Genomic DNA, 27,731 nt, shown 5'->3' with positions numbered 1-27,731 from the left:
AAAGTTAGCGTTGAAAATTCGTGAAACCGGATGCAGGGTGTCCTGCAACGGGCGTAATTAAATGTACGGACACAATTTGTTCTGATTTTGGATGCAACGCCTTCCAGTAGGCACGACTTTTCTCTCCTCTTCTTCGTCGTGCCGACTGTACGTCGAGGAATACGTATAGAGTACGCGCGTATCGTCTGATAAACCTAGCTAAAGTGCACTCGTATTTGAAGTGGTGAATTCGCGCGGCGAGATCACGCGAATCAGCGTCGCGTTATATTTTCCAGGATATTTTCAAGAGACGTCGTGTTTTTCAAGGATCTCGTATTCAAGGACGCGATTCCGCCCGATGACGACGTCGTCGCTCTGATCATATGGCGCATACTTGAAACGCTTTGGTTGAGATTCGCGCGTGAAAATATCGCTTGACGAGATGCTACTAAATAACGCGATCTGCCGGCTTATTCGACGCGACGAAATTTAAACACGCGCCACCAACTTTTTTCGTTTCCATTTTTGTCCTCGTTTCTTTGACTCGTTCTCTTAAAAAGAAAAAAAAGGATAGAAATAAAAAATAGATAAAAAAAAAAAAAAAACGAATGGCAGTGTACTGGTCGTGAAAAAACCGATTCGATTATTTCGCGATAGGAAACTGACGTGGATATATAAAGAGAAATAGAGAACGAGAAGGAAAAATGCAAGTGGCGATATTTACAAAGAGTTACGAGACAAGCGATACGGTTTTCCACATTTCCATGGTTTCCCCGTTCGAAATCGAGTTAGAGTAGCGAAAGGACTCGCAGGGCCTTCGATAGCCCGACGACTTCTTCGATGGGATTTTGATTCCGCGAGAATTTTCTTGACCACCCTTTATAGGTGCGACACAGGCCAACTATGTGTCGCAGCACCTACACAGACGAGGATAAGCGAGGAAAGCCAGAGCATGCGCTCGGGTATCGCAAATGTACGAGCTTCGGTTCTCGCTTTAGTCGAACCCCGGTAACGGTAGGGGTAGAACGCGCTCGGACGACTATTCGACAACGTGCTCGCCACAGGACAAGGGGTATTTTGTCGATGAAAAACGAGACCGAGTATCTACCACTTCGACCTGATTCTCAGATTTGAACGTAATGTCGCGGACTCGTAAGAGTTTCCATTCCAATTAGTTTCTAGCTATTGGCAAAGCAGGTCGTCCGCAAGCCCGACGAAACGCGAGGGATATAGCGCGAAGAAAAGGACAAAACGGTTTTGCAAATGCATTCGCGCCGATCATCTAGAGGCAAGTTTTTCTGGTAAATTGCGACATCGGTGGCAGTGGCGATATCTATACCGGTGATAGTGATAGTGGTGAAAGTGGTGTTGGTGCTGGTGGTAGTGATATTAGTGTCAGTGATATTGACGACGGTAGTGGCGGCACGTGAACCCTTGGCGAACACGTTACAAAGATGCGGTAAATTTTCTCACTGCCCTTCGAGCACGCCGAACCTGCCCGAACGTCAACTATCCTAAACAGGTGAGAGAACAAATATTCTACGCGTTAATGTACGAGCCGTACAGATATACGAGGTGAAAGCAGGTAACTGGATTTCTACAATTTTGGAAACTTTGCTGCCAAAGTATTTTTTTCAATATAATGTTACGCGTAACGCGTAATTTCATCGATTCTCTCTATCTTTTTGTTTTCTGGCGTTGATCGATTCGACGAACAAACGCGTTAACGTACCTTGCGCGTTAACTTAGGGTTGTTTCACGGAGGCAGCGTCATACGGTAGATTATAGCGCAAAAGGTGTACCGCGTACGAAATTTGTCGAATGTTAATGTACGATCGGGGCTGTGAAAGAGAAACGAAGTCGATAAACACGGTAATACGAGGCAACTACACGTTCGTTTAGAGAGCAATGGTACGACCACCACGCGTAGAATCGTTGCAACTCGTTAACGAGTCCAAGAACTCTTAACAACGTTACGTCGTTTCATCGCAAACTTCAGAATATACAGGATGAATTTTCAATTCGCGTTCCCGGCGACTTCGAGATAATCGACTTTCAATGAAAATTTGCAAATCGAACAGGATAGGCGCGTGTAGCTTTGGAACGTTTTTCCATGCTGGAAGAAAACAAGCGTTCGCTGCACAGATTCTAGGTTGGCAATTAACCAGCATAAAACGATAGATATCGCTTGTTTGAACTATACATATTGCCGATAGTTTTCGCTTTCGGGAGAGATTTAATAAAATTTTAAATCGAGAGGATATTCATACGCGATGCAAGTTAATCGTTCAAAGAGGAAATCGGATTTACGATTACGATACGCATGAAGATCATAGGGAACATACACGCGATAAGTACGTCTTTGTTGATTTTTTTACACAGCTGCCATAATTATATTGGGAAATTTTAGAGGCAATCCGAGGTTACAAGGTATTTACCGCACGCATAAATGTATTCGGTAGGAAATTAGTATACAGCACGAACGGTAATTTTAAGCATATAATAACGCGCGATTACTAAGTAAGAAATATTTTAATACCTACGATATTTTGTTGTTGTTGTTGTTGTTATTATTATTATGACAAGCGATATTTTTAATACACATGTTTGACTTTGAAACCGAATAAAAAGATCATCTCGGTATTTGGTAACCAAAGATCGATCGACGAGGTATTTCATCTTGAAATTGCTTTCCTACAAAGTATGGAAAATGTAACATCGCGTTCCTCTCCTGTAGTCTGCACATGACAAATATCGATTAAAGGTGATCATTGCGAATTTAGGATTTCTACGTTCGTTCAACGCTTCGGATCCAAAGCTTGTCATCGACGATGCTTCGATCGATCACGTGGGACGAGCTTCTGTGACCTTTCGGTATTCGGTATTCAGTTCCAGCACGAGATAAGTAAAGGGCCGACGTTAATTACCAACGAACGCTTCGATTCCCCCGACGTGCGAGTATCGTTTCGAATGAGATATTTCCCGGTTACCTTCGGCTTATTTAGCTTCTAAGCTTTCAGGCCAGCTCCTGAGAGATTTTTCAAACGTTTGGTCTTTTAACGTCAAAGCGTGGAACCGATCTTAACGCCGACCAAACCGTTCAATTTGAAGATGGCAATTTTGGCGATTCGACGATGTACTCGTTTGGAAGTAAGCGAACTAACGATTCGACGATTACGTAAGGACGATTTAATGAGATTTCTTAAGGTTCTAGAATTCTCGTGTCCTGTTCGTACACTTATTCGACGAAATACGTTTGTCAAAGTGATCAAACGATATAAAAATCTCCGTCGAAGCATTTTCTCTTTGCGAAATATTTTCCACCTTTTTCGGATGCTCTACAAACTTTTTTGACTTTTCGATCTTTCCATCCCTTCCGTGTACACTTCCCTCGATTGTTTGCTTGTCTCGTAATTTTTTTGTACGTCGTTTTTCTTATATATATTTTTTTCTCTATATACATCGAACTTAGAGTAATTTCTCAATCTAAACAGCTTCTTCAAGCTCTTATATCTCGAAGATCCGACTGTCTTCCTAGAATTATGCTTGTATAACGCTGTATTATCGATCGTACATCGAAATCGAGATTTCAAGGTATTTTTGAGATAACAAAGCATCGAAGAGCTACTTAACCTACATTGATGAAAAACTTGGGAAATAATTTTACGTTAAAGCACGGAAAATAGGAGCAGAGATTTTGCTAGAGCTGATTTTAGAAGAAATTAGAACCATCGACGGAATATTTCATCCGAACAGTGCAAATTGGAAAAAGTTCAGTTGGCTCGTTTGAGGGTATTTTTTCAATTTGTTGAAAGAAAAGATAGAGAGAGAGAAATAGAGGAAAAGAGATTTCAATTATTGAAAAAGAATTAACACGATTAGTTCTCTGAATAATTTTGGTATTGACGTTCCAAGTGAAAAATCCAATAGAAATCCTATCGAGAGAATCGCGAGAACTTGAGACCCTTAGATTAGCAATTGCTAGACACTCTAATCTCTTCTCTAAGACGTCTCTTATACTCTCTTATACGGTCTTCTTCGTGCAGTTACTTAACAACGATGGATGTAAAAACTTTCTACATAAAGCACATTTTCTCTTTAGGCTAATAAGCTTCTGTATCATAGCCGTGTACGAGTAGGTTTTTCCATGCAATTGTAAATGATTAATATCGTATGATCGACGATTAACGATTTTAACTTAACACGTATCAATAATCGCCTCGTATTCGTTATACGAAGTAATTTTCTTGCGGATCAATTTATTAGCTCGTAACAAAGTATTTTATCAGCGACAAATAATTATACGCGAGATTATCAGTTAAGAATTTCCTCTTAACGATCATAGCTTACTGCAAGGCCATAACTAATTAAATCGATAATTTTCATAATTTTTTAGTAGGGGAAAAATTTCAATTAGGTTTGCAGAATATTTACGAAATATTTCGAGAGCGAGTTTCATCTCGGGTTTCGTTTAATACGTTTCAACGTAATATCCGCGCGTTCGATGTTCCTAACTTTCGACAGCATTAATCTCATTGGCGATAACCTACGTAACGATTACGGGAACAACGAGCATATTCAACTATACGAGAAATTGTTTCTGGCAACGGCCACTTCGCTCGATCGGTTGTATAATTGTCCACTCGGTATCCTTTCTTCGGCTTTTTTCTCGCCAAAGGAATTCAGCGATAACGAGTTCGATATCAAACAGTCGGATTGGATCAAAAGCGAGAGAAATGAAATTTCATCGAGGCGCGTTCGAACAGCAAGGACGGTAACAAGGGGCTGATATTAATCTCATCGACGAGATGCCGAGGATGATTATGGCAGTGGATCGACTTGGTCGGTGTGTTCCTCGGGCACGGCTGGGCAACGCTGGTTCATGTTGAACCACGATGGACCGTGGAGGGTAACTGCTGGAAACGTTTTGTATCGCCGGAGGGAGAGATCGAGAGATCGAGAGAGAGAGAGAGAGAGATCGAGCGTACACCGAAGAGCATGCGAACGAAGGGGAGAGACAAGCAAGAGAGCAAGCACACGACTACTCGTATGTCGGGGCGCGTGTGTTAGGCGCGCGAAACCAGGTTGGTCGTTGGTAGTAGGCGACAGCAAACAGTTTCAGGAATGCGTGGCGTGTGTTTCGAGCGCGCTGATATGATTTAGGAATCGCTTCCTACGGTCCCGACTATCCAGCGGTTTGGTCGGTCTAGCTATGGCACCAGCGTTGCGGGATTTGCGTGCATCGCCGCTAAATGTTTCGCTCCTCTGAAACGCTGCTCCGATGCCACTGGCCAAGATTTACCGAGCTTACGTGACCTTTCGGCCGCGAAATTAGGCCGATTCATCATAGGCTAGCTGAATGCTTACGCAGGGATGCCGCCAACCTCTATTCATCGTCCTCTGATCGACGATACACGCCGTTCGCGTCTCACACCGCTACCGTCCGAACCCTCTCCCAAGTACCGATCGATCGATCCTTCCTGCCGAATATCGATTACGCGGTTCCTCCTATCCAACATCGGGTTCGACGATGCTCGAAATCGCTTTACCGCTCCGGTTCCTAGGAATTCCTACTTAGCTCGCTCGGATCTTTCCGCGATATATATTAGCTTCGCAGCAATTCCGACGCCGCGGGCGTGTTTAAATTATAAATATGCAAGGGTCGAGAGCTAGCCCCGTCTTTCGTAAATGGCTCACGCTAATTACGTAACATAAACGCAAGTGCACTCGTATAATTGCGCGCTCGGATCTGCCATGCCTTGATAACTCGCCGCCGTTTCCCTATTTTTCGCCTCTCGCCTAACTTTTTACTCGAACGAGAAGACTTTTAAACGATAATTATATTACGACAGGTTGTCCGTCGACGTCGGAATCGTACGCGCGTCGCTAGTCGGTTTCGTCCGCTGCTGGGAACGCTCGTCGATCGAAGGCAAACGAAGATCATGCTTGAACGCATTCGAATTAAACGTACATAGAACGAAAGTTCTGGCAATTTGGTTAATTCGTTGCTTTTAATACCGTAGATTGTTGCACACTACAAGCAGCGAGTGGGGTCACAATAAGGGTGGTGATCGCACGGAGAACTGTGTCGGCCAGGTCGCTCGATATCGGTGAACACGGGACGATATTCGAGCGAACAAGCCTGGTTTTGCCGCATTAATTTTATTATCAATGTTTCCCGTTAAACTTTTGTAATTCTCCTGTAATCGTTGTACCGCTTGTTGCGTGGCTCGTTTCGCTCCGTGTTTTACGTCGTTTCGATCGCGGTAGTCCATCGTAGCCAAAACAATGTTACGGAAATTTTCCAAATACGATTCGCTTTATCACGAGACGGAATTCCCTCGCACAGGTGGACTTTTATCGCGTTATTCGTATCGATAACGAAGTAATCGACGATCGATTCGTTCGACTCGAAGGTGATTCCTTATCTTCTCCAAACGTAAAACCAATCGATCGTTGGTTCTCGTGCTGGGTGAACTCGATCCTTTGAGTAGATTCACGAACGGTACACGCTCTATCGGTGACGAGCGTCGTTTCTTGCTTTCGTTTTCCTTTCGCCAGACGCACCGATACCGTGAAATCTCCTTTACCTGTGCATTTCGCGCTTCCCTCATTTTCTGTCCTGCCCTCTCGGATCGGCACGAAACTCCGGTCCTCTTCCGCTTCTCCTTTGCTCTTTGCCCCTTTACTCTTCGACCTTTCCCGCTTTAACGCTCGGTGAATTTTTCACCGTGCAGCTGGTGGCTGGTCGAGTACGAGTTGGTCGGATTCTCTCTCCGGGGATACGCGAACAGCCTGCAGGCTTTGCACAGTCTCGAGTCTCGTTTCTTCGGCTTTCGAGAACGCTCTCTTCTCCGCCACGAAAACTTCTGATCGCTACTCTTTTCTTTCCCGGTCGATCCGGTGCCACCGTTTACAGCGATATCGCGATGCACAAACTTTTTCTTTCCATAATTTCATCAAAAACGCGCAGCTCGACACTTTGATCGTTCGGAGGAAATTCCACGTTTTGCATTAATCTAGTAGCAACCAGAAAATCCTCAACAGCGTGACAATTTCGACCCCGTTCGTGATTTTATTTCCGTCACGTTCGCCACTAGCACCGCCTTTGCTCGAATGCGGATTCTCGATGTTTCACCGAGCTGACGTGGATCGACTTGAAATCGAACCGATGTATCGTGAAAACAGCCTCGACGCTTTCAACGATCAAGCTTCGCGCGTATACACCGTCGTCGTCGTCGTCGTCGTCATCGTTTACATCCGAACACGTTCGACGAATTCGCGAATTTTATCGAAGCGTGCGAATTAACGACGATGGATCGGTAACTCTCGTTACGAGCAATAACTCAAACTAACGAAGAATTAATAATTACGAGTAATATCTATCACCCTCGACAATATCGTGTAATCCACTTTTACGAGTATCAACTTGCATGTCGAATAATTAGAGTGGCGTAAAACCAAGTATGAAAGTCATTTTATAGGACGAGTTCGTTCACGAAAGTGCTTTTCGTCCGTCTTTCCTCGATATTCGATTTCCAGGTTTTCGCTACGAAGAACGTAAGTAGAACTAAGTTTGCGGCACGGTAGAATTTATGGAGAAAGATGTTTAAGCAGTCGTCGTAAGTAGTAAATATTTGAACGATACTCTTCTCAAACTGCTGAATTTCTGCTACCCTTTATGCCTAATTATATCGTTTTCCCCTTCGTGACAGGTATTCGTTTAGCTTCGTTCGTTTTATCCTGCTATTTTTCACTTTTATTTCCAACCCGAGACATCGATCAGTTTTTCCAAATGAAATTCCGTCCTGGCCCTTGTTCGTTCGAGTCGATTTCAAGGTACATGAACATCGTCGTTCAATAAACGTGGGTGTTAGTAAACATGGGAAACCTACAAACTGGTTCTCCGCTAGGAACTCCTACGACGTTAGTGTCCACGTATGAATATGTAATAGCTGGAAACACGGTGTACAGAGGCACGCGAGTCCTCGCCCTTGTACGTCGTTTTCTCTTAAATCGCGCAGCGAGCACGTAAGCCGAAACAAACATGTCGCGCGTTTTCTTGCTAAACGCGAGAAGAAATAACCACCTACCTCTGCCGTTTGCTACACAGAGAAAAGAATACGTAAACTGGAAAATATGGCTGCTCTGTTTTTTTCTCTGAAAGCAAATATCTCCGGATTAATGTTTCTTTCACGTTCGTTAGCAAACGGTACATACGCTTTCGCGTGTACGACGTTAGGGCTTGTTCGGAGCATAGATCGAGACAAAGAACCGCGTAAGCGAAGAACGGAAACGGGTGAGGAAAGTGGTTGCCGCGAAGTAGGGTGATAGAGTGTACGCGAGATCGAGTGCACGGGACACGAGAGTCAAGCAAGAGGCAGAAGAGCCATACGGATTGACGAATAAATATAGACGGATAGGTAGACGGACGGGGCAAAGGCAGAGAAACGGGAAAGAAAGCGTGCGCGAGGAAGGAGAGCAGGGACGGTGGAAAGACCGACAGAGACTCTCGACCCTCCTTTGCGGTCCTTCGCGTACGATGCACCAGTCAGGCCACTATTGTTTGAGTCATCACAATGGTGGAACAAAACCTCAACCGGAGGATCGAACTGCACTCCAAAGCCCAACTCCCCGCCGCTGTCGGTCTTTTCCCTCGGCGAATCAGCCCCACTAGCGAACTCGTTCTCCGTACGGTCCACGAAGAGCAACGAAGCTACCCCTTCGGAAGCGGCTGTGCGGCGCTGCTCGCCGCGCGTCTCCCACTTTCCCTCCGTTTCGTTCGCTGGCACTCGCGCCTATTCGCGACAGAAGCTATCGCTTTTCGAATGACAACAACCAGCAAGAACAAAGGGGAAAGGTTGACGGTGCAAGATGAATCCATTGTGTCGCTGCATGCACCGCTACCGCTCTGGTGTGTCGATGGTTTTCGACTCGCCAACCGTGCAACGTCTTTTCTACTTTTCGCCTCGTCGTCTGGCCGAATGAACGGCTCGCGGCCTACTTGCACCTTCCTTTTGCGACTAGTCATCCGCGTTCGTCGATTCTTTTATTTCGAAAGATGAGCTTTTTTAACGCACGCGCCAACAACGACGAATCGCTCCGACGAATAAAACCCCAGCATCGTACGACCATCGCTCTATGCCACAACGTGTACGACAAACGTAGTTTGATGCCAAGTTGAAACAATTCGAGTTCCTGGAGTCGAACATCGAACGATTTCGGAGAACCACGGTTTTGCGGTATCTCCTGCTGGATTCCTGAAACCGATACGATTCCGAGATTACGCTGCTGTATACTCCGAAAGCCACTTGCACTTGACTGATAGCGAACCGAGTTCTCGCGGTTTTAAGGCTTCGTTCCGAACCAGGTAGAGGGGAAACCCCTCTCCACACTCTGTCAATACTCAGCGGCCATAATCCCTCGAATAAAGTTATCACTCGGAAGGAATTCGGATTTAAGTAGGACGCTGAGATTCCGTTTATCTCCTTCTCGACAAAGCACTCGTGATCTCGATTCCGTATTTGACCATCTTTCGAAGAAACGCCGAGAAATTTATTACAGTCGTTGCACGATCCAACAGTGTGTAAGATTCAATGTTATCGTTTGGAAACGTGAGCGAAACGCAGCGGCGAATTCAACGTAGAATTATCGGTGTATTCGTTATTTTCGTGGATTCGGATGGTGTGTCGATAGACGTTAGTCGGTACACGCGTGCAAATCTCTTCGAGCTCGAACGATCGGTCAGCGACGATCAATCACGAGCCGTAAGGACGCGAACGTACAAAATCGCGGTAAAGGGTTGTGCGAAAGAGGCGAAGAGAAGGAAAGACGACGATAAAATAGAATCGTCGGTCAAGTTTCGGCGAAAACATGTCGGCTCCGAGTTCGAATCTCCTCGTAAATCTCTAGAGTGCTCCGACGAGAAAGAATATTTTTTCGAGAGTGCCGCTTCCATTGGCACTCGAGAGAGCGCTTATCCAGCCGTAGGAAACGCTCGAGCACCGCTTCGCCCGCTTTCGTGGCGAGGCTCGCAACTGAACGATGATTGGATTAGTCAACGTCGTTTCTCAGAATTTCAACGAAGACGACTGCAACAACTGTATGGAGTTTCGTGAAAATCTTCCATAGGAGAAAAGAACTCGCCGAATCCCCGGAGAGGTTGGTCGATTCGATGATCTGTAAAGATGATTCAGCGCGATGCAGCCACGCCAAACTGTTTGAAAATATTCAACGGAATAAATTCTCGAATAGGATAATCAGATAGTTCGCAATTCGTAGAATTCGCTTGAAACGTATCTGTTGTTTTATTGGCAAACTCGCGGATACGTTGCGCGAGGATATTCGTGCGTGTTATGCGAGGTTAACGCCGGTATCTGGCAATTTGTAACTCGAAAAATATTAGTTCGGAGTTAGAAATTCGTGAGGGAAAGATTCGTTTCGTCGAGATTCGATCTTATCGCGATGATAAATTGGCAAGGACGGTAAGTAGGAAGATGAACGAGAATGCTGCGAGGGCATGCAGACGTATACCGCATCGTTGATCGAACTACATGCGCGTAAAAAACCATTTCTATTGTCACGGGAGAGGTTGATTTTACGGGATAACGACCGTAGCTATTGCGGTCCACGATGTTTTACTCGGTCGCCTAAAGTGACTTCGTAAATCACTAGGGAGCGAGTTGTGCTCCTCGGTCATTATACCAAATTTACGCGTTCTATACAAGCTCTGCGGAGTTCGGGTTGCACGAATCGTTGGAAATTCTGCCGGTTCGCCCACCTCCGTCCTTCTCTTTAATCGAAACAAAAACTCGCTCGCGGCAGATATTGGTTTCGAACGTTGCGCACCGACCGGACTCTCGATGACGCAGAGATATCGCGAAAGTTTCGAGCTAGCCCCGATTAATTCGAGCGATTATACGGCGTTAAATCGCAATGCACCGTATAATACCGACCGCTCCACTCGCGCCATAATACGTTAAGTCTGGCCAACGAGTTCGACGGTGCGAACGAACACGTTTGCCACGCGTACCAAATGTCACCGAGAACGCCGCTGTTGAAATCCTGCAACATTGTACCGATGATTCTCGTTTTCGCCTCTCTCGTCCTCTCTCGTCCTCTCTCGTCCTCTCTCGTCCTCTCTCATCTTTCCTCTGTCGACGTTTCTCTCTCTGCTCCTCTGTCCGCGAACAGAGTCCAGTCGAGTGCCGTGTGTACAGTTAACGCTGTTTTCCAACAGCGTTTCCATTCCTACTCTTTCTCTGTTCACCGGGATGCTCGGCCGCGATACGAAACAGCGTTTCAGATGCAACGCGAAAAATCGTTTTCGATGGAGATTCGAACAAACAGCCGGCAAAAAACGACAAATTAATGGAGCGCCGATTGGCCTGTGCAAGGGCGCAGGCAAGAGGCAGCCTTAATTATATTATAAATTTAACGACCAAGTTGCGCGACGTGATACGAGACGAGCCACCGCGACAAGGAATGGCGCATCTTAGGGAAAAACTGCTGGAATATTATTATACTGCATCATAGTCACTCGCAAGGCGCAGAGAAAAATGTTTTGCATCTGCAGCTGACTAGGGTATGATATAAGTAATGGTTGCGCAAATTTCCTTTGGGGCAATGCGTTGCTATCGCGCTTCCCACCGCGCGCCCAGTGACATGCGGCTTTCTTATCAGGTGAAACCGCTGTTTCTCCCTCTGTGCCACAAACCGACGATCATATCGAAAGAGCGTAACGGCCCAAGGCCAACGACCGTTAATAGCCACGGAACGAAATCGCCGTCCTTCCAATTATTTCTCCCGGTCTCTGTCTTTAGCGGCGATATTATTTAATAAAAATGGCAAGCGTAACGGTAAAGCACTGGCAGGTAGCCAAGAAGAATCGGCCCCGTGCATTCTACTGGAAGATAACGCGATCGCAATTAGAGTGAAACGCGATAAACGGAAGCTCGGTGAGAATGTACGTTTCGGACGCAAGTGGCGAGCACGAGCACCAATTCCTCGGAATTCTTTGCAGCGCGTGCAAATCGTCCTTGGACCGTGCGAAACACCGGTGTACGCGTTATTCAAAATCTTGCTCCGTCGTCCCCTGGTGGAATGGGTTGCGGGATAACGCGTGCAGGCCCGGACAAAGATTCGCAGAAGCAGCAGCGGCGTTCCACTCGTCGAGGGTAAGGTCCGCTCCATTACCATCCTCTAAATCACGCCGGTAACGTTTTTGGGACGGTCGTAACTTCGGGCTCCGATGTTTTTGGCCTCATTAGTAGCCGTCTCTCGGCTTGATGTGGTACACGGAAAAGGGTCCTGAGAGGGCGAGAGAGAAGCCTCGGAGGGAGGCGGTAAGAGGAGCGAGAAGAGGTCGAGAAGAGAAGTCGTTGCCGCGAGAGACGAAGGGAGACGGGGTGGCGAAACGCCGCCGGAGCAAAGGAGAACGCGGAGGAGGTACGACGAGGCTTGGCTGTAGCAGAGGATACCGACAGTGGCTGCGATTAATATTCCCCGGTTCTAGCAGGAGTTCCGTCGTATCTACGTCGTACGGCAACCTTCTCTGCCGTACGTTTGCACTTTGAGTCGTAGCCGCAATCCCCTGGCTTTCCAGTCACCGCTGGCCCTTTCGAGATCCGCATTACGCTCGATAGCGTCTCCTGCTCTTCGCTTGGAACAAAGAGAAACGACGAACGATACGTCTCCTGCCATTCCAACGCTGCCACTGTACTCCTCTCTGCGTATTCGCCGTCATCTTTTTCGCGTATACCTGCCGTTTTCGCGCGAAATCTCACGATTACGGTACAACCACCATCGACCCACTACTCCGATATCCCAACGTTCCGTTATCCCAGTGGAATATTTACATCTACCGATAATCGTTGTGTATACGCGTGACGCGCCTCTTGTTAAAATACGATTACAATAACACGGTAAATTGTAACGGTTACGCGTCTACCTGTCTTAAATAATATACCAACATACGCGCGGCGCGTTTCCACGCTATTGTCTATTTTATCATTCGTTGCTATGATTTAGATTTCCACGACGAATTATTTACAGAGAGTGGCGCCAGTTTGAGAAATCTACGACCGAGCGACTCTCGAGGTTACACGAACGACGTTACATCGACATGAAAAATGCCGAAAGACCGAAATAAAAGACGCAAACGCTTCTCATATTCCGTCGCTGTAATAGCAACGATTCAACGCTACTCTCTTCGAGCAAGAGGAAAATGTTGGCTGAAATTTTCTCGAGCAAGTACTCGAGAAACGTGGCTGTATACGTGTGGCGTTAAAGGGAACGAGAAAGGCCGAGCACGAGGAGCGGGGTGCAAGTGGGACTAGACTTTTACGGTGCTAGAATCATCAAAGGGAAAGAACCGATACAGAACGTGGAAAAAAAATGAGACGCGGTTGGTGGCCGAAATGCCAAAAGGGACCTAATTCGATCGAGCGAACCGGTTCTCGCTTGTACCGGTATGCCGAGCCTATCGAATCCAGCGCCAAAGGGTTACGCGGGTGTAAAAGGGACGTGGGATGAAGTCGGACAAGATTGTGGAGAATGCGCGAGAGTAGCAGGGATTAACCAACGGCGAGAGGGGATAGATATCTAGCGTGTATTCCATAGATTCGAGTGGGCCGCACGGCACGGCGCACCCATTTTCCGATAGCTAATTACCGTGGATATGCAAGCGCATCCGTTGCAAACGCGTGCGCTATCGCGTATACGCGCGATACGCTTATCCACGATGGTTCGATACGCGCCACGAACGACCAACGTTCGGTGAACGCTGCGCCAAAAAGTCTCCAAGGTACACGGTCGAGACGAATAGGAAGAAAGAAATGACATTTGCGCTGTGCCACCTCACATCCCGCTGCATCGAATTGCGTCGCGCAGAGGAACGCTTTGAGAAAGAGTCGCGCAGTAGCTTCGCTCGACTCGATGGCTGCGTATAGTTACTTAATTTAACGACAACGCGGCGGTAGCGCGCCGGTTCCCCGATGACGCCGTAAGACGCGAATTAACAGCAATTTGGCGCGATAGAGCGTAGACGCAGTTCCAGAGCGATTCGCTTTAACCTCAAAGCGATCGCACCCGTTATAAGTAATTAAAGTCGATAGCGTTATCTACGCGTTATCCCGAGCGTTCCGAGGGAATTTCCAATACGATCGTTCGGTAGACCGCGGGGTTATTATCAGCGAAATAGTTACGACATTTGATGTCTGAACTCCTATTCGTACGCTAGGTCGTAAAAGAGACGAAAGTGGATTTGGTAAGCGTGGGAGTAAGAATTTAATTTACGTCCGGTGGTGGATGTTGTATTAAATTCGATTAAAAATCTTACCGTGTTCATTGCGCGAACAGCAAGTTTCGTAGCTAGAGGGGCGGCGAACTGCGAATCGATAGACGCGTCAATTTGAAACCAGTTTCCAAAATGATCGACACGCGGAGGGTCGCTGGAGGCATCGAAATGCCACGATTGTGAACGGCGCTTAAGCCGACGCGTTATCGACACGCTTGGGAATTGGAGCTGCTAGGACAGCTGCTGCTAAAGTATGCATGAACAGGGACTGTTTTGTATCCGTATACTCGGTGTGCAACTATTCCTCGTACACGTTGTTGCTCGTTGATCGAACTGCTACATTTGTCGCGCTATAGTTACGACCTGTCCGATCAAGTTAGATAGAGACGCAATTTCGGCTACTGCCCCTTCTCTTTTCCCACTTAATTCGCGGTGAGCTGATATCAGGTGGTAAATCGAACGACGAAACAACGCTGCGAACAATCGCTTAACTTTACGTTCGGCCAGTCGATCCAACGGTACAGCAACTACTTCGTTTCCTGGCATGTATCGACTAAAACAAATCCCCGGCAGCTAAGCTGCGATAATCGGATCGCGTTATTCACCATCGCGTCTCGACCTATTTCAATTACGTACCTGGCCGTTTCATTGCCAGCGGATAAAACGCGTTTAAATTCTGGCATCGAGTCTGCCGCTTCCGTGATACCATACGTACAGTTTCTTCAATGCATAAACCGGAATACGGCGTCGCGGGAGGCACTCTTCCAACGACGTTGTTACTTCGTCGACGGCCGACGCCGTTGTTTCGACGAAATTTGTGCAGCGTGGAAAAGTGTGCGTATCGATCGTCTTGGAAACGAGACAAAGCGAATTGTTCGGGCGAGAGCGTCGTGTTGCGCGGAGAAATTTTCGGCGACGTTCGTTCGTGCTTCGATGCGATCGTAAAGCCGCGGTCGTTGGAATAAACAGGACGCGAGCACGAGTATTTTTCTTGGCGAAAATGCGAAGGGACAGAATCGAGGAACGTTTTCAATCGTCTACGCTAGGCAAAGAGGTTTCCACGATTACGTCTATAACCGGTGGAGCGAGAGACCGGATCGATTTCGTCGGTGCGGCTTTCGACTTTTGGCACGAGTAAGTTCCGTTTCGTGGTGGCTACCGGTTCTCTCTCGGTGTTAAAGTCCTCGACTTCCCTCAACTGCCCCCTTCCTACGAAACCCGTCTTTCCGACAAGGAGCTAACCTTTAATGTACGAGTCGTGTTCAAACCGAAACCTATTTGGTGTAGTTAGGAGTCGTAGGAACAGCTCGGTCCGATACCTTCTCTCTAGAGGCGGTTTGCACGTACGCGACTGGAAGAGATCACCGACCTCGTGGTTCGATGCCACGGAGAATTATACGATCCAGCCGTCCAACCAAGGATAGTCCAACTCGGAATACTCGCAAGATACTGGGCGTAAGCGACGTTACGAAGATAATTGTGTTTCGCAACACCGAAGGCGGTACGACCGCATTCGATAAAACTTTTTCGACCATCCGTTCGTACTTTCCTCCCTCTCCGCCCCTTCCTCGCCTACCCCTTCTTTCCTTCCCTCTTCTTTCTTTCTCTTTCTCTCTCTCTCTCTCTCTCGATTGCCCAGAATTCTCGTTTCGCCTCGTTCTATGCCCGTCGCCCGCAAACACGTTACAAGCGGAACGAACCTGGCATCGGTGCTACCGTGCAACGACGCAACGATGCAACTCCGTGAAAACTCCAAGTGGTTTCGTATCGTGGTGCATTGCAATGCATTGCACATTGCAGACAGCACCCTGCACAACCCCACCTCCGCCAGAGTCGACGCTGTCCGCCGCCACCACCGCTATCCCACCATCGCTACCACTCTGCCATTCCGTTCTCTCTCTCTCTCTCTCTCTCTGTTGCAGCGTTCGCGTAAATAACGCACACCTAGATTCGAAGGAGTGGCCCCCGCCAAATTACCGCGTCAACTTCATTGCCCAGTCGTCCATCGCTCGTTTTTCTTCTCGCTGCGATGCGCTAAGAATGGACTCTCTTCGCTTCGGTCGACTCGTCCCGTGCTTTTCGGCTGGAATCGTGTTTTCCAGGCCGGAGGACGCGCGAGAGATACGCATGGATCGTTGGGGAGTTTTTTTCGCACGCAAAGGAGCTCGTTAAAACGATTCGCGCCAAATAATCGCGATAGCTTTGGCATTGTGGCTCGTTGCGAGGTTTGCCGCGCGAGTATTGCCAGACATTCGGGAACTGTACACGCTCGTTCGGCCTGATAACGCCACGAAATACGCGACACCGGAAGGAAGAGAGGAAACTCGGTTGGGCGTTATTAAGGGAGGAAATTTTATCGGTTATTTCTATGCTTTGCCACCGAGTGAGCAGACGGGCGACGATACATCGTGGTGATAAACAGTCCAATGGTGGTTCGAGCCGCGGTTTACAAGCAAAGTCGGATATGCGAATGTGCGGCTGTATATCGCGGCTGCAACGAGAGATCCCTATAAAGCTTACTTTGCTATTTTACTTTCGCGTGGAGTCAGTTTTATGTACCTATATCCCGGCACTCCAAGTTTGGCTATGAAGCCAGTCCTCCAGAGATTATTTCGCCTGGGCATTGAGAAAGCACACGGTCGAGCGGCTGCACGTTGCATAGAAATAAGGTTCGCGCCAACGAACGGAACAAGGTATCGCGTAGTAATCGCATCCGTTTCAGGGCGTTAGTCGTGCAGCTTGCGAGCCACAGTGACGCCCTATCAGACTGCCTCGTTTCTTAGATCGCGTCGTAGATCGCTGCCTCGTCGTCAACGTCTAACGATTATTAACGACCGGCAGTTGCGTTCCTCTAGTTTGACGGGTATCGCGCGCAAAACGAAAACGAAGCGAAACGCGAGCGCGAATCGAAGTCGTAAAATGGCGAAAAGCGACGCGTGGACGGCGCCGTTGATCGAACGTTCGCGCGAATCCGCAGAAACAACAAACGAAATTACGCTTGGCTGCTGGGAAAAAGGAAACATATTTAACAACCATTATATTTTAATATCTCTCAAGTCATGGAATAATTTATGTGGCGCAATTTGCGCGGCAATTTCGTCTTCGAAACAGTTCGTGCATTAAATCGTGTACGTATTTGTTTTCTGCGTTCTGGTATAGGAATGGGGCGAGGGAGGAAGCTGCATTAAAATTTATGCACGCAACAATGCATTCGTTGAACCAGGCATTCGCCTGGTAGAGAGAAGCGGAACGTGATCGATTTCATCATTGAAAATATTCCAGTCGTGGTTTAGCGATTCTCTTAACCTTACGGAGAACGCAGACCTAAAAATTCCATCGGTACAAGTATATCTGAGAAATTCCGAGAATTTAGCCTCTCGATAGTACGATAAAATGACGAAGAATTTGGAATTGGAATTGCAACGATTTAAGAAATAATTATTTCTTCGTCTTCGAGATTTCTCGCATAGCGGCAAGAAGAAAGACTTAAATGTACCGTGTAATTACGAACAGCGTATTTGTACTATGAATGTATATATTTGTCAAATGAACCGCTATCTTCGGGGGGTTTGATTAGAACACAAACTTGCTCGAGTGTCCTATTTTTGACAAGAACAGCGAAATACAAGAGTTTCGTATTTCTCGTATCAAAATATCGGAATTACTCAGATACATGATATTTCTCTTCGTTCTTGTTTCTGTTTGTCCCTTCTTCGTCGGTTTGCTGTGGCGATGTGTCGGTTCATCGAGTCGCGAAGTACGTCGATGCAAATCAAGTTTCTACAACAGTTCGTTCGCTTGCAACGAATCGAAGCCGGGAGATCTCGAGCGTACGGAAAGGCTTTCAACCGAAATGGACTCCCGAACGGACGGTCGCTCTTCTGCAAACAGTATTTCTAAGAAACTTTACCTACACGGTTTATTGTATTTTTCGAGAATATAAGCGAGGAAGAAATAACGATTCGTACGATACGTCGTTCGACGGCCACGCTTAATGTTTACCGTATAAAGTTTCGTGGATTTTTCGGCCAACAATACCGGAAAGCTGCGAAATAAATGCGAAACGAACGAGCTAGCAGAATGAAAGATGAAACAAAAATAAAGCTTGAAAAATCGTTCAATAATGGAATATGTCAAATACGTAGATCCTCGTGCACTCGGAAATTCGTGTTACCTAACGAATGACCATGTCAATTTACGCAAAATGAATGTAACTCGCTCGTAAAATACTTGCCGACCATACTCGTGCGTATACGCGTAATGTCGTTTGTTTGTTCAACAACAGCGTTCGTACCAGATAGATATTATTGTGCAGAGACGATATTTTTCTATATGGTAACAAAATTCGGGGTATGGTTACTTTGCGTGCGAGAAATATTTTCAGGCAGATTTTGTGGTAAAAAGTTCCAGATAATCGCAGAAAAATATGTCCCTTTCTGAATCGACCAACAAAGATGTTCACAGTCGATAACATTCGGTAGAAATCTCAGTATCGCGAGGTTATCCTTTCACGATCCATCCGAGACTACTCGAAACGGTAATTCAAATTTGCTTTGACGTCGTTATCGTCAACAAGAGTACTCGGAGTAACTGTACTGTCTCATCGACAACTTAGATATTACGATATTACGAATTTAATACGATTAGATATTACGAATTTAAATTAGCGAAATCCCTGCGAGACGATACCGATGTTTGTTTCCACGGAATCTATTAGATCGACGAAGCTTAAATTTAAGATATCGACGATCGAAAGTTTAAGATCGCCGATATTCCATGTTCTCGGTTATAAATAGGTAAATAATAATATTTATGAAACAGCCGTGTATATCCTGGTGGATTACAACTCTGAATATTCAACGTGCTAACAATTACTCGTTAATTGTCGCTTCGTAAGGCCATCGGTTCACTTGCATTTCTCTTGACGCTAAACGAAACAAAGCTGACGATAATCCTTACACTGGAACAAACAGAAAGCGAAGAATGAAGCAAGGTTTCTCGACCGAGGAAAAGGATAAACGGCGAAAGTAACGATGAGTCAGTGGGATCGAGTATCGAGACGAAGCGAAACGAGGATGGGTCATTGCGCGGTCTAAGCCGGAAAACGTCAAGGGGAAAGAAGCTATGGCATTATATCGAGAATATTTCACGGCGACTCCATCGACTACCATAGCCGTCTCCTTCTATTGTTACGCTGCTACGAGTTTCCCGATACTTGACATTATATTAAATTATTATAGCGCATACGGGTCGGCGCTGCTACTCGAGAACGTAGTCGAGCGGCCGCGTAATACCCCCGCACGATCTACGCAGGAGTCTGTGAAACGTTGCTTTAGGAAACTTCGAAATCGATAATTACGAATCGGTTATCGGTGTTTGTCGTAAACCACATCAATCGCGCGCATTAACACGGTCGTTCAAATCGAACGGTATGGATGAACGTTGCTTCTAATTAGCAATGCTGCGAGGCATGAAAAGGATCGAAAAATTGATTAGATTTGTTATTCTGGAAGAAATATAATAGAATGCCTGATACGAATATGACGAAAAATTAAATAGACGCGTCTTTCGACAGACAAAGTTGGTACGATTAGTTGTTCCATTTGTCCGTACGTTTATATTTAATGCAACAAGATGAAACTACTTAGGCGCCTCTGATATAAATTCGGAGAGAACAATTCAACGACAATTGCATACGATATAATATCCAAAATGATTCTTTTATTATTTAACGTTTAAAAGTAAGTCGAAGATTCATATCGCCTCGAAGAAATCGCCGAAGAAGGTGAAATTTTCTGAATATTTAAATCCTGACAGGACTTTAAGGGATGAACGTCTGGAGAAGCGGAACTTTCGCGAGTGAGCAATTTCGGCATCCAAACTTCGGCGAAAGTGGGAAAGGTTTCTGTTAAGAAGGTAATTGGGACGTTCTAATCACCGAGAGCGATTGCGTTTACTTGCTTCTCCGTCGACCAAGTAGGTACGTTAATTCGAGCCGATTATCATCCCTATAGCCGGACAATAATTAAGCGGGCCCAGGTTGGTCTGTGAAGTGCTGCGGTTTTGCTCGCATACTAACCTAAATTCATGGGATGTATTTACACCCGCATACTCGCGTGCACGTCTCTAGGTCGTTCTAGCGACCACCTCGCTGTTTCTCTTCTATTGAACGTACCTCTCGGCTTCAATTCTCCTATTTATCATAGTCGTCCCTGCAGCCTCCGACAACGTTATTTTTGTACCATCGAACGACCTCCTTCGACGAACGAAACCTAATCCAAACTCGATCGATCGTGGATCGTATTTTCATTTTATACTTCGCGCATCGATCGACTGACATTTTTTAAACCATGCTGTGCTCATCGTGCAAGCGATAATTCTATGCAACAACAGGTTAGTCGACAACGTCCAGCGTCGCCGAATATTTATATGGAAATCATGAAAGGACGAGACGCGACATTTATTTTTCACGGTAATCGATCCTCCACCGAGACGCTCGTCGATATTTTCATATGAAGATTCCGCTACCTTTCGCGAAAGCCTTTGAGCCAAAAGAATCTCCATCCGCGGTGAAAGACGTCTCCTACTTCAACGACATACTCTTACGGAGCAAATTCGAGCAGGCAAACGATCAATGTATGTACATTTTTATACCACGAACATCTGTAGGTTTCTAATCTGTCAACGCTTTGACATTAATGAAACGTTGAAATAGACAGTCGTTTCGTAATTAATATGTTGATACGTTTTAACGTTTGGAACTGTACGTGTTTATAAGGTGTTCTCGAACTAATAGTAGAGTTCGAAAGGAGACGAAGCCGCGCGAAGAATGCATCGTTTGCGAATAAATCGACGATGATTCATCGAGTATACGTACACTGACTGCTATATAATTCGATTTAATGAGATAACGAGTAACCTTCGACTCGCTTCGAAATCATTAATTTTTCCTATTTCCAGTACTAAGTATATATATACTTCAAAAGCACGTCTCTATTGCAATTATGACGAGGTAACAGTTACTTACTCGATAGTTGAACATTAGGCATCTGGCTCATTACCGAGAAATCGATTATCCGATGAGATCGGAATATCAAACGGTGGAATGGCATCCGGGACAGAAGAACGACCATCTCGAGGAGCCGGCTTTTAATTTAAAAGATCAAATTAGAAAGGAACGCGACTCTGCAACGGTATGCTTTTGAAAAGGAGCGCGTAAAGGCTGTTTAAAAATGTACATAAAATATATAAAGACGTACGAAGATACGTAAAGATTCGTAATACGTCGAGTATACTCGTCGAGCGTTTGCTAAACGAGAGGAATATCTGTTTAGGAACCAACTGATCACATCCATTTGGCAAAGTTCATGAAAATATGGAATTTTCTGGGTTGGCAACTAAGGAACGCGGAGTTTAGTCGATTCTTAGCGAGATCAGTTAACGGTCTATTCGTAATACGTTACGAGTAAAATGCTTCGGGACAATCGTATTATACAGCTACCATCGAATCGTTACGAAATGCGCACATTGCATATTCGTCGAACAGCGGCCTTGTATGTCTCGTAATTAGGCGATATACGCGGATAATACGATTGGACAAAAATATTTTACGTACAATTGACGGCCATCGTATTAGGACCACGTCCTAAGGAGATGTCGCTTTTCCAGCTACACGCGACGTTACGTTATAGATGGATTCAATTTAAATTATCCGTAAACGCGTAAAACTGTTTCTAGTCGTCTGACAGAGCTAAAAAGAAGATAACAAGCTAGAAAAGAATTTCGATGAGTACGACGACAGAGACCCCAACGGAGTTGTAAGAAGCGCACTAGAAAATTTTCCTCGATAATCTCGACGAACCGTGAAGCTCGTTCCCAAGCTTCGAAGATCGATAATCGGCGAGAGTATTTTCTCTTTAACAGCAACGAGTGCTACTCGAGGGAGAGAGTTCACTTTTCAGCTTTACCGACCTTCGTACTCCATCGAGAAGAGAGTGCGAAAAATGTTATTGGTTTCGCGTGTGAAAGAGGCTCTTCGTAGATCTTTTCGAATAGAAATAAGGATCGTTTGGAAAGAAAGGTTCTTCGAAAAAGGTCGACTATTCGATTACGTAAAACGAAACGAAAGCAGACAAACCTTAAACGCGACAGTTTGATTCTTCAACGTTGAGCGATGTTCTCCGACGCGTCGAGTATATGGAACCTTTTTGACATTTCCTTAGCAGGTGAAGAAACTCGATCGATGAGACGTAATTTCTCGGGACGCGTGCCTGAGTTTAACGATGAAGCTTTGTGAAAAGTCGCGACTGTTTCGAGAGGTTTAACGCTGGCCGCGATTGTCGGAGAAAATATCGTTAAACATTCATAGAGTGAGAAGAGAAAACAACGAAGAACCGATAGCGCGGTGTGAAAGACGGGAAAGGGCGGGAAAATCGTGATCGCGTCATGTCCGAAGAACATGTCCAAAGAACGAGTTGGAAAACATGGCCGAAGGATAAAAGAGCGAGGGAAGAAGAGAAGAGGGTATTACCGTGGCTTGCACTACGCTGGAAGTTAGATCGATGGCATGGCCGAGCAGCGAAGACGAGAACTGGATCCAGGTGATCCGTCTTCGGTCTACGGTTTAGTATCGGCCAGTTGCCGTTAATCCGACATTACATCGCTGGCCTAACCCTGCTACTGTCGATCGAGCGAATCCTGCGCGACAACACAGTGTACGCGTATATAGTTCGATATTCCGGAGTATCTGGTGGCCATACGGTGAAACGATACCGTGCCGGAGGACGATAGGAGTTTGCTGGGGCTCGAGCGCTAAGCCGAAGAGCAACGCCTTGGTGAAGGAGCGGCGCTGAAGAAGGACAGGTAGCGATGCTGTCGGGAGGCGGTCTAATGTTACCGCATCCAGAAGCGCCGCGATTTCTCACCCTTATCTTATCTGCCAACCGCCGCTTTCCTCTTGGTTCCCTTGCTCCTTCTTCCGATGCCGTTTCACGCGGCATCCCCGCGTCCTACTTCTCGCGACCACGCACCCTCTACTCCATCCCCTTCAACTTTTCAACCACGCAGCCACGACCAAGTCAAGAATCGGATTTCTTTACCCTCTCTCGATTTCGTTCGAGACTCGACTTTCTTTTTTTCGACTGGATCGTTCAGCCGTTAGCTGGCTCTGTTCGACCAACGTCGACTTAAATTCGTTCGACGAGCTTTTAATTCCACGGGATTGACGCGGAATTTCGCACGAAAGGGTCTTTGCCGTTCGTCCAGCACGGGACAAAGCTCCCAAGCCAAGTCCCTGTCTCCCGTTTCGTGCGAGCGCCCCGAGCAAACGGAGCGAACGGAGCAAACGAAGTAAACGGAGCGAACGGACCGAACGGACCGAGCGAAGCTTGAAAATCTGCCGTATCGATCGGCACCGTTCGCGACTCGTCGGAATTATGGGTATCGATCGAACGGGACGAAAACGACCATCGTGACGATCAGGAAGCTCCGTACGTCCGTACCACGGCTTTCTATCCTCCTTTCCGGCATCTCGCTCTGCCCCCGACGTCCTATCTTCTTTCCCTTCGACCGTTCCGCGGGACGAACGACCGTCTCATTTCCGCTGTCCGTGAAACGATCCGCGTTGGCCGACATCGCGTCGCGCGAGTTCGCGTCGTATCTCGTACCGCTTACCTTCGTCTTCCGTCTCCCGAGCCAAGTATACGCTGTTAATCCGGCAAGACCGAACGGTCTGAACATCCGTCGGTCTTGCGGATGTTTTCTCCTCTCAGGTTCGACGATTCTCTATCGATGCTCGTACGCGGAGGAAAAATTATTCTGACGGAAAATCGACTGGCTCTTCAATTTTCGATCAGTGGTTAGTTAATCGAAGTATCAGACGGATCAGACGGTGTTACGTAACGTTCAAAAAGTATAAACGGATTTGTATAACGTCAGTGAGAATTTCGTACGCTTTGAGTCGTCGACACGATCGAAAGAGATCTTTTTTGTTTGCCTCGTGCGTAAACAAAATTTTCTAGTCTATCAAACTTTTTCGCGGCGAGAATGGTTTAACCAGAATCGCGTCGTACGATGATTCCAGCGCATCGACGCGACCAAAGTTAGAACTGGATTTGGGGAAAGCGAATTAAATATTTCTTTCTTTTTTTTTTTTTTTTTTTTGGAGACAGAGAAAAACGGCGGAGAGCGATGAACGATGTGTAACCCGTTGAATCAATTGGCTTAAAAACTTTTCGTTTCGATCAATTTACGCGACACGCCAGCTGTTTTGATTCCTTCTTCTCCTCTTTCTATCCGATATCCTGGTACTCGGTATCGTTCGACGCGAACCAGCGATTTATCAATTTCAACCTATCGCCGATAGCGTTCTACGCAACCGGGCAAATGTCGATTAAAAAATACTGTCGTTAGTATCGACGAATCGTTCGTTGTGCGTCATTTCTTCCCGTTGACATTTACACGACCAAGTGGTAACCTGCACCGTGATCGCCTAATTATACGTTCGAACGAACAAACGTGTTGACACGGGATAGCTAGCCTAGTAAAATTACGCAAAATTTTGTAAAAAAAAAAAAAAAGAAAATGATTCTCTAGCGAATTCTGTCGTTAACTGCAACTTTTGAGAATTGAAAACAAGCATGATATCGATTTTAGTTTGCAAAGCGGTAGTTCTATGGCAGACAAAATTTGACAGAATTTTATAACAAAGTTCGATATTATTTTATTCTATTCAGACGTACGAACAATTTTTCTCCAAGTATATAACACCCCACACGATACGATGGTTATCGTTAAGTTGACCAGAATCGATTTTACTACAGACAGTTAATTGTTACATCGTTCGTGCCAAAGTGTTTCGCGCTCGCGTTCAATGTCCACGATATAAAGTATTTAAAATAAGCTAGTTGCGCGTTGGTCGCCAACCGTCGTGTCGCGATTTCAGTGAGAGATTGTCTTAATCGTAGGATCCGAGTTGCCAGTAGTGCCCAACCACAAACGATCTCGCTTCGAACGCGAGATTTAAAGGTACGCTACGCGAATCGATCGCATCGCTAATCCGCACTGTGATTCCTCGTTTCGAAGGAGAAGGAATGTGCCTTTCGAGCACATCGGCGATCTCCTCTCTTTTGGTCGATGTCGGCCGAATCGGTGCAAACTGTCTGTGTTCTGTCCTTTTCTTATTCGGTGACAATGCTGGTTCGCGCATGCACGCGAACCTGCCTCGCGAATAAGGGGGTCTCTCGTGAAGGAGCAGCTACGGGTGAAGCAGGTAGGAGAAGTAGGTTTTGTAGACATATACAATTTGTCAAACTGCCGCGCCGCACAATGAACCGTGTATTTTCCCAGCAGATTTTCCACGACAGAATTCGGGTCATCGTTCTCGTCTCTTAGCTCGTCTCTCCTTGTTGTTCGTTGTGTTCGCCGGGCGTCTTAGCGGCAGGCTCGTCGTTTTGTTTCACCGTTCTGTATCTGTCGGTGCTTGTAGCATAGCAACGTTGTCGGACGGTTCGTTTGTACAGAGAAGCGCATTCGGAAATCACGATCGAGGGCGAACGTTTCCCTCGTTCGTTGTAGTTTGTTCGCACGCCCGTATATTCTCGTTCGTGGTCGTACGTGAGTCAGAATACGCGTATAGACACTCGAGAACGACCTTCGTTGTGTACATGCGTTCCACGTTCCCACCCTCGCCTCGTATTTACTTACCCCTCTTACGCCACTGCTTCGTTTACTCTTTCCGTAAATCGTGATTCGTGTGATTCGTGACTAGCCGATCGCCGCTCGATCTCGATCAATTTTCCCTACGCTACGTCTCTCGCTCGTCCCTATTCTTCGTTTCAGCCGTTTCTTATTCGCGCCGATAACGAACCACTCGACTCGCAACGAACTGCGAATGGATGAAAGTCGAAATGTTTCACGCGCTTCGCCTCGTATCGACCGAATATCGTCCGTGAATAGAGATTGCGAATAACGACGAAGGAGCACGTATGGCGACAAATAACGACGCATGTAGCGACCAACGACAGATAACGACGAAGAAAGGCCGATTGCAATCGATTAGAAGCAATTAGAACGAATTGTCACGAATAAGGGACGGTGCAAATGAGCGACGCGAAACGTTGCGACTATAATACCGTCGTTGCAGCGGTGACGTTGTTCGATTCGACGGGATTAGGTTTTAATGACGCGATTCGCACGATCGTAGCGATTGAAATCGCGCTATTGAAAATATAACGAAACCGCGAAGCGTCGTCGCGAATAAATCGCGATGGCGCGTCGACACTAATCTGACACCAGCGATCTCGCGTACCACAAAATTGACTCGTAATTAAGAGTTCGAAATTCTAGAGATCGAAATTCTAAAGATCGAAATAAGAAAATTAACTACTTCGTTGCTTTGCTTCTTCACCGTTATCTAAACTCTCGAGCTTTTCCTTATCCAATACTTCGAAATAGCGAAATAGAACCGGAATAGCACGAGCTATTTTCTCTCCAGATTCGCATTTTAACGAAATACCGGTCGACTTATGAAATACGAACGAGAAGTTGCATGGAAAATCGTCCAAGGTCGATAATAATTAACAAAAAAAATCAAGTGGAAGAGCAACTCGCTTTTGCAAGAGCGACGATATCGGGAAGCGCGTTTGAATAGGTTGGCGAATGCCGAAAGAATAAAGATACGCAAGAAATTGCGAGTGATGGGAAGCGGGAGGGAGGAAATGAAAAAGAAGGCAAAGAGTCGAAGGAGAGTGATTTCAGCATCCGGTGCTTTCGAAATAGAAGGCAAGAGGAGCGAAGCTTAGCGCAATGGCGTGTACGTGATCTGAAAATGAAGCCTAGGTCGGTGAACGACATCAGGTGGAATCGGTAGCTCTCGTGGCAAGCCGTACTCGGAGCAAGGAGCCTGAATCCTTGACGTTTCTTGCTCGAACGCGCGATATACCGTTCGCCAAGAATGCAAGTGCCTTCGACGTTCGACTTTTGATTCGCCGCAGAAAAGACTTTCTCTGTCGGCAGTTCTCCGTCACCTATCTCGAAAGGAAGCGTCCGTCACTCTTTACCGACAGACTATCGAACCACGTTCCGTCCTTTCGATCTTTTCATCCATAACCTCGATCCTTGCCTCCTCTTCTTTTACCTATGCCGTGTCTTTGCCTCAGCCAGAGTTGACGTATAGTACGTGTTCCCCTGTCTTTTTCGCTTCACTCGCCGCGTCAAATGACTCGAATCGATCGATATTCTCGCGGCTACGAGAACGGATATCGCGGAATGCAAAACGAATCGTAGATCTTACGATCGTTCTTACGACACCTCGACCATATTCCCTGCTTGCTTGGAAACCCTTAAGAGGAAAGTCCGCCTTTCGAAGACGAGTTCCGACCGAAGTTTTACGGGCCAAGTTAGAATCTCGACGGAGAAAGAGAGGAAGGGGTTGGTCGAGAGGAGAAGGGTAAGGGGG

General features: G+C 46.4%; 2 protein-coding genes across 7 annotated transcripts in view; one reads left to right on the top strand and one right to left on the bottom strand.

Annotated features, from left to right (window-relative positions):
• Positions 1-27,731, bottom strand: part of LOC138186896 (cell adhesion molecule 2-like) — a 142,737-nt gene that overhangs the window by 73,368 nt on the left and 41,638 nt on the right. The window lies entirely within an intron of this gene.
• Positions 991-27,731, top strand: part of Lar (tyrosine-protein phosphatase Lar) — a 279,097-nt gene continuing 252,356 nt past the window's right edge. For both annotated transcript variants that reach the window (XM_069127175.1, XM_069127169.1), the window contains exon 1: positions 991-1,501. The gene's annotated coding sequence lies outside the window, so the exon portion shown is untranslated. The remainder of the gene's footprint in view (positions 1,502-27,731) is intronic.

This window comes from Bombus flavifrons, chromosome 14, assembly GCF_040668555.2.
Source record: "Bombus flavifrons isolate JBK064 chromosome 14, iyBomFlav1_principal, whole genome shotgun sequence".
In the NCBI taxonomy this organism is placed as follows: Eukaryota; Metazoa; Arthropoda; class Insecta; order Hymenoptera; family Apidae; genus Bombus; species Bombus flavifrons.
Note: the sequence above shows the minus strand (reverse complement) of the source record. Positions and strands in the feature narration are given on the sequence as shown.